Genomic DNA, 8,703 nt, shown 5'->3' on the forward strand with positions numbered 1-8,703 from the left:
CTGCATAAAGAAAACGCCACACACACACACACACACACACACACACATAATGGAATACTATTCAGCCATGAAAAATGAAATCCTGCTTTCGCAACAAATGAATGCAACTGGAAACCATTATTCTTAGTGAAATAAGCCAGTTCTAAAAAGGCAAATACCAAATGTTTTCCTTGATTTGTAATAACTAATAGAAAACAAAAAATGTAATATATATAAGCAAAATTGACATTCTGAGATTTGACTATTGTTTACAGCACTTGTCTCTACTGTTGAGGAACAGTATTTTTCTTTCTTACTATTTGTTGAATTCTTTACTTAGTAGAGGGTTAAACTTATGATTATAAAATAAACTGAAAATATGTCATTGTAAAAATTAAAGACTAAGAAAGAATGAAAGAGGGAGGGTGGGAGAGTAGACAGGAAGGAGGGTGGGGTGGGAAGTATCACTATGCCCCTAAATCTGTATATATGAAATACAAGAAATTTGTTCACCTTATATAAATTTTAAAAAATGAAAAAATAATAGTGGCTTCCTTATGTTATGTAAATAATATACAAAAGTTACTAAAAAATAATAACTATCTTATCTATTATTATGCTTCCAGTCAGTTTATTTATGAAAATGTCAAGGTAATCTTGCATATGTAGAAATAGTGACCTCAAAAATTGAATTTTAAGAACATATTTAAAATATAAAAGTCTGAATCTGAAGGTGGGTTAAGCACTACTTGCAATATCAGCATATCATATTGGAGCACCACTTCAAGTCCTGTCTACTCTGCTTCTGATCCAGTTTCCTCTTAATGCAACCAGAAAGACAGTGGGTGACATACCAAGTACTTTAACTCCTGCCACCTACATAAGAGTTCAAAATTGAGTTCCTGGCCCCTGACTTCAGCCTGGTCCAGACTCTGGCTGCTGTGGCCATTTTGGGAGTGAGCAAGCAGGTGAAGGATTGTATTATCTATCTATCTGCCTATCTATCTATCTATCTATCTATCATTTTGCCTTTTATTTTTTTGCTGGTAGACAAGCAGGTTTAATGCACTTCACAGAGATGACTACAGAGACTTTCAAACTATAATTCAGGAAAATACAACCATGTAGCACGGACCAATAAAACAGAACTAAAAATAAACGGACTTGTTACCAAAACTACCCTGTAAACACTTAGCCCCTTTCCAAGATGGCTCTTATTGTGCATGAAAGATAGATATGGGGAGCCAGAAACCTAGCTTTGTGGTCAAAAGGAAAAACCAAAGGGAGAATAGCAATTCAGTGGTTAGCTCGTGAAAGCAGTAAATTCAGTGCTTTGCACTGTGCGGCTTTGCTCTTTTACGCTTACTCTTTTTGTCCCTCTTCTTGACTCCATCCATGTTAGCTCTCAACATGTTTAAATACAGCATTTGAAACTTGCTCAATTTTTGGAGCTCACCACGGTGCTGATCTTCTTTCTCATCAGTAGCTTTTTTTTTTTTTTTTTTTTTTTTTTGACAGGCAGAGTGGACAGGGAGAGAGAGAGACAGAGAGAAAGGTCTTCCTTTTGCCATTGGTTCACCCTCCAATGGCCGCCACCTGCTGCAGCCGGTGCATCGCGCTGATCCGAAGCCAGGAGCCAGGTGCTTCTCCCATGGGGTGCAGGGCCCAAGGACTTGGGCCATCCTCCACTGCACTCCTGGGCCACAGCAGAGAGCTGGCCTGGAAGAGGGGCAAATGGGACAGAATCTGGCACCCCGACCGGGACTAGAACCCAGAGTGCCGGCGCCGCAGGCAGAGGATTAGCCTATTGAGCTGAGGCGCCGGCCCCTCATCAGTAGCTCTTAACAGACATTTGTCTGAGGGTTCAAAACCCTCCACAGATCCTTCCTTGGAATGGATTTCCTTCAACAGTCATCTTCATGAAAAATGCATCACTTATTCAAGGTGAAGAACACAGTGCCTGACAACTGGCACTTCTGGAAGAGCCTGGTCAGTTTCAGGAACTGTCTGCTCTCCAGCAGTACCATGCTGGAACTGCCAGCTCCTCTCAGTCCACCTATTTTGCCTTTTTAAGTAAATAACTATTTTTAAAACATAAAGGTCTAATTATATATAATGTTAAATGAAATGTCAACTAGTTCAATAATTTTTCACTTTTTTCAAAATAGAAAATATTTTTCAAATTACAAAAAAAAATTACTTCTTGGCTGTACAATGTGTAGACATAGTCTATGGGTTTAATTTCCTTGCAGGAAAAACATCATATTCTTTCACAGCCATAGCTACTTGGAGTCTGTGATCTGAAAGCAGAAAAGTAGCTCCCCAAAGATATCTATCTGCTTATCTCCAGAACCTATAAGCATATTACCATACTTTGCACATAGTACGAATCTCATTACTTTAACAAATATACCATAAAGGAGCTTCTTGGGAAAGAAGACATTTATTTTATCTTACAGTTTGGAGATTATAATTCAGGATCAGATGACCCCACAGTCCAGGAGTTATCACGTGGTGATCCAGGAAGGAGAGAAAGAGAACAGCTAGGCTGAACTTGAACACAAGTAATCAACCTCTCAAGAGAACCACCCTCTGAGGACATGCCCTAAATGACCTAAAGCCCTCCCACTCACCCTACCTGCGAGTTGCCACAATTAGATCAAATCTCCACCCCCTAATCCAATAACCATTAAGACATCAGAGTGTAAACATCTGCATAAATTTTGGGGGAGACAAGTCCTGTTGTACCCATAACACATTGTAATGTATAGGATTAATTTAAGGATCTTAAAGAGTAGAGCTTAATCTGGATTCTCTACGTGGACCCTGTGAAATCACAATGGCCCTTATGAGAAGGAGGCAGAGAGGTCAGGATAAAAGAAGGAGATGTGGTGATGGAAGCAGAGGTTTAAGTGATTTGAGGAAGAGGTCAGAAGTCAAGGAACATGTGTAACCTTGAAAAGGCAAGAAATGGAATTCTCCCTTGGACCTTGGAGAAGGGAGGCAATCCTGCTGACATCTTGAATTTAGTACTTCTGACCTCCAGAACTATAGGGTAATAAATTGGTATTGTTTGTAGTCACTGAGTTTGTGGTAACTGATTATAGCAGAAATAAGAAACTACTATGGGATCTGCGATCACTGTTTCCCCAGATTCATTTCCCAGCATTCTGTGGTTTGGCCTGTGATGCAGTAGGCTGACCCCTGGCTTCTGGCTGAGACCAATGGATAGGAGACACTGGCAGACACTGGGGAGGCTGGAAGAGAGAAATTAGAGTATTTCTTCCTTGGTGACCCTTAGTTCCCTACAGCTTTGGCAGCGACAATGGGTTCTCTATAGTTAACACTTACCAGCATCTTCCCTTACACAGTTTCCATAATCCTACACCTGGGGTTGGTAACAACTCCTCACTGTTGCTAGTCTCAGGTGCTTCACTTTCCCTGTTGGTTTCTTTAACCCTGTCCACACTCTGTAAATAGCCTCTTTATTAATAATTTTCCAGTTAAGCCTTTTGAGTATGCCAGCTGTTCACTGCCAGTATACTGTCTGACTCAATGTAGAATATCTTGTTCATAACTATTCATTTGAATCTTAAAATTCCTTTAAGATCCTCTGAAGGAATGCAAACTATCACAAAACTTAAGTATATACAATGATCTGTCATGTATCCAGCTTTTAATTTCTTCACTTTTCTTTTCTTTTCTTTTTTTTATTTGTCAGGTAAAGTTACAGACAGTTAGAGAGAGAGACAGAGAGAAAGGTTTTCCTTTTCCGTTGGTTCACTCTCCAAATGGCTGTCATGGCCAGCACTGCGCCGATCCAAAGCCAGGAACCAGGTACCTCCTCCTGGTCTCCCATGCGGGTGCAGGACCCAAGCACTTGGGCCACCCTCCACTGCCCTCCTGGGCCACAGCAGAGAGCTGAACTGGAAGAGGAGCAACCAGGACTAGAACCCAGTGCCCATATGGGATGCTGGCGCTGCAGGAGGAGGATTAGCCATGTGAGCCATGGCACCGGCCCCAATTTCTTCATTTTTCAAACTGAGTCATAACATAGTTTCCCTCACTTTAGGAAAATTTAATTCTCCTCATTAAAAAAAAAAGCATTTCTGGTAGTTGTTCGTATTTACAAACAAAAAAGAATTTTATAAAAAATGTAGAAGTAGTATCTTCAAAGAGCAAACAAAATGTTTTAGTCACTTTTTAAACTAATTTACAAAGGCAGAAAGAATAATAGCAATACTTTTCATGAAGTTACACAATTCACTGTGGTATGAAGGTCAATCAGATATAACAGATCATTACAGGAACAAATGAGTGGTAAATAGAGCTTATTTTTTAAAGGAATGCAACCATTCATTTTGTTTATAATCCCTCAAAACTATTGCAATGTCTGCTTTTAGAAACAATATCAGTGCAGTTCCAGACATCTGATTGACCCCAACTAGTCCATCTTCTATAACTTCGCTATAATAAGAAAGCAAAATGACTGTCATTTTGAAAGACTGGCTCTTTTGAAACTGTATATAGACAGACTGACTTAATTATACCCAAGAAAGAGCTGGGCCCAAGTTGCCAATAGAAGGAAATTTCTTCTGTTATGTACTTAAATCACAAACATTCATACTTCATTGAATTAGATAAATTAGGCAAAGTAATAATGTATTATAATTCTTAAATATCTCCACCAGTTTAAATTGACTAAATAACTGTATTTCATACAAATCATGAAATTCTTTTTCCATCTTATAAATATCAAGACCTACAGATCAATTTAATTTAGGCTCTGCAGGCATACAATGAAAAATTCTGGAAAATAAAGCCAAAGTTCTCCACCAAGTGGTTTGAGATTTCTCACATGAAATATAACTGCTGTATAGGGCCATTTTGCTATGGTCTCCACTTCACAGTGTTACCTGCACTCCCTCTTTCCACCTTATTCATGGATGAATATCACAAAGGAGAACAGAGGACTGTGGGATGATTCAACACACATTACTGCTCCTGGCAATGACACAAAGAGCCTTATATACGGACACAATGTGTCAGTTCTACATTCCTACTGAAACAAAGATGTAAGAGCAGGCTTCACTCTAGATAATGCATACTTTAAAATGCCTCAAATCAAGAGACTGTAAAAATATAAAACCAATTATATATGCACATTAGCATGATAATTTTAGCACTTACATTTAGCTATAAAGTAGATTTCTAGTTCTACAGGCATATTAAGAACAAAAAAGATTTACGTTCATATTGTCTGCACTGATCATTTGTTTCAACTACCCTGAGCTGCCTTCATTGGACCTACCGGTACTTGTTAGTAAAACATAATGTGCTTGAAATGCACAAGTATGTGTGAATGCTTGCATTTCCAAGGTCAATCTAACATTTCTTACACAATATTATAATACACAACTTGCACTTAGAAAAAAACTAAAGATGAGTCCTTGATTAAAATGTAATAATTGGTTTGACTTTGATATGAGGTTAGCTTTTTTTTTTTATTTTTTTTTATTTTTATTTTTATTTATTTATTTATTTTTTTGACAGGCAGAGTGGACAGTGAGAGAGAGAGACAGAGAGAAAGGTCTTCCTTTGCCGTTGGTTCACCCTCCAATGGCCGCCGCGGCCGGCGCGCTGTGGCCGGCGCACCGCGCTGATCCGATGGCAGGAGCCAGGAGCCAGGTGCTTTTCCTGGTCTCCCATGGGGTGCAGGGCCCAAGCACCTGGGCCATCCTCCACTGCACTCCCTGGCCACAGCAGAGGGCTGGCCTGGAAGAGGGGCAACCGGGACAGAATCCGGCGCCCCGACCGGGACTAGAACCCGGTGTGCCGGCGCCGCTAGGCGGAGGATTAGCCTAGTGAGCCGCGGCGCCGGGCGCCGGCCATGAGGTTAGCTTTTTTAACTTGACATGTACTATGTATTATAATGTTTTTTATATTATAATGTAATATTATAATATATTTTACAGTATGGGTAATAGTTATAAAACACATGCAAATTAATTAATATGTGCACATGTTAATTTTATTTGTATGACATATGTGTATTATATTTATATATTTCTATAGCATTTATAGGTAAATAATAGATCTATATATTTTACTGAGCTGGAATAAATCATTAGTAATTGACTAACGAGTAGTTAAGTCCTTAGTGTATTACACATTCTTTAATCTTCTGCTATTTGACTAGGAACTTATCTACTTTATACTTCCTGATGTACCGGTATCACTATAATCAATAATACTAAAAATAACATTTATGATAATGATATTATCACTACCACTGTAACTATATTGCCTATGGAATCAATCTATTTTATACAGTATTTTAAAATTGTTTGCACATTAATTATACTATTTTACATAAATTGTATGTTAAATACATTATTTCATGACAGAGGAATGTAAGACAGTAGTAGGAATGGAAAATTAGGTTTATTTATGTCTCTCCTATATCTTGCAAGATATATTTTACCTTCCCAAGGAAGAAACTTCTGCAGCAGACTTACATAATGTTTTTTTTTCTAGTATGGTGCTGGAAAACCAATAAATTATTAGCTGATAAGGGGTTGCCTCAACCCATCACCCCTTAGAGCAACGAGTACACTTCATTGGCTATATAGGATTCTGTAACAAACCTGGAATGAATTAACTAGGACTGGAAGAACTTGCTCCATTATCCAAGTTGGGTTCCTGAGCTCTATTAGGACCAGCACTGGCATCCATACTGTACTCATTAGGGAGCCTCAGGCATCCTGGCCATAGTACCTGACAGCAAATGTAGACATTATAGGAAGTAGAGAGTAGTAAAAATCAGCATGCTTCATCAGTCTGCCTTCTCAAGAGTCAGCGATATGCATTCCGTTTTCCTTTTGATTCCCCAAGTGACCTAGAGATGAGTCAGCATTTCAGTGTACAGATTAGGAGGCAAGTGGATAGAAGAGCATCTGGAAATAAAAAGGACCAGGGAACTGAATAATGAATGTGGTCCCAGTTTGGCTGCCAAGCTGGTCAATGGTAATTGCTTACTCACCTCATGCAAGGACAGGACGTGCAGTGCATGTTGTATGGCATCCTTCCAGGAGTCACAGAGAGGAAAGAAGGTGCAATCACATGTTTACATCACACCTTTTGAACCACATTAAATGGAAATGTGTGAAAGATTTCATCCCTTGAGTATGGAAATTCAACACAAACAAGGATAACTTTCATTTTCAGAGTTTTCTACCAAAGAACTTACAACTTATCCTAGCTAATTTAGATAAACAATCACATTGCCTTTCAGGTAACTTGGTATTTACTTTGTAGACAAGATTTATAACACTTTGTTGAAGGATCTAGCAATATGAGAATTGCACATTTTACAGTAGGAACCTCAGAATAGGTTTAAAAAGAGTTTCTCCAATAAATGAGAAGAGAAGCTGGCTGCTTAGCTAGACTCTCCCTTCTTCCAATGTTACAGAAAATCATAATAGACTAGACCTATTGGGGACTGAGAACGTTTAGATTACTAGATAAGAGAGAATCTCTGTAAAAGCTAGAGGAGTGTTGAACTGTTCTTCGTTTTGTTTCAGTTGAAAGCATTTATTTGCCCACCCAAAAAGATTTCCAAAATATAGCTTATTGAGATTATTTTTAAAAGATAAATATTTAGAAGGATACAACATACTTAACATATTTTTAGAAAATGTTGATATTAGCAGCAGCAGCAAGCTGTTTATTTTACACAATTTTGAAACAAAGGCCAATGAAGACAAATCCTACAAGTTCTAACTTCATACTGATTCAAGATGTGATAGTTGTTTTCCCTTTAAAAAGTTTATACATTATATATCTTTCATAAACATCTATATATGTCTTTAGAATAATCCTTTCTCTTAAAGAATATATATTAATAAAATATATTTCATATCTATATAATGTATATATGTATACCTGTTCACGTACAACACACACATATTCTATGTAGGTTGGATTTATATTTGCAAATATAAATTAAAAATACATATTCATCTCTGACCTAGGACATGTTTTAATAATTATCACAAATTAATAATTTATACAATTAATTAATAATTGTAATAATTGATAATTAATTAATAATTATCACAAATTCTGTAATTATAAATTATATGTGTGAATTGTGAGTGTAATAGATTACAATTCTTCTATCCTACCATGCAATGCAATATATCACCTAATTTGTGCCTTTCTTGTTCTTTCATCAGAGTGAGTCTCTGGCAGAAAGAGAAAAGCAGCCTGACATAGGGGAACTGGTCTGACATTGACTGCAGGACCTCAGAATTGGCAAGAGCTGGTCTGGCCTCATAGTCAGGGTTAGGCATTCTCCCATTAGACCAAAATCTTCTAACAAAACCTCAGTATGAGGCAAAGGTCACTCTGTGACTGTGAAGGTGTGATACGAAAGACAAGACCCTTTCATAATTTTGTCAGAGCACCAGACAAAAACAAAGTCCCTGTACAAACCATAAAAGTACCAAACATCTCCCTCTCCTGGTTAACTTGAGTGATTTCTTTACAAACTACCAGTTTATTTTCCTTATAGCCTTTCCTCATTCTAGAAAAAGATTTATTAAGATTATCATAGAATTATCTCCACTTTCTGATTGTATTCCATCCAGAGAGATACTCTTCATTTCCTTGAACTCTTCTTCAAATCATTCAAACACAGCACAAATGCTCTCCATTGTATAC

The 8,703-nt window shown here is 37.7% G+C and overlaps 1 pseudogene; it reads right to left on the reverse strand.

Annotated features, from left to right (window-relative positions):
- Positions 1–1,304: 1,304 nt before the first annotated feature.
- Positions 1,305–2,006, reverse strand: LOC149122388 (signal recognition particle 14 kDa protein pseudogene; annotated as a pseudogene).
- Positions 2,007–8,703: the final 6,697 nt, after the last annotated feature.

This window comes from Oryctolagus cuniculus, chromosome 14 (assembly GCF_051225735.1).
Source record: "Oryctolagus cuniculus isolate XC-2025 breed Fujian yellow rabbit chromosome 14, ASM5122573v1, whole genome shotgun sequence".
Taxonomy (NCBI): domain Eukaryota; kingdom Metazoa; phylum Chordata; class Mammalia; order Lagomorpha; family Leporidae; genus Oryctolagus; species Oryctolagus cuniculus.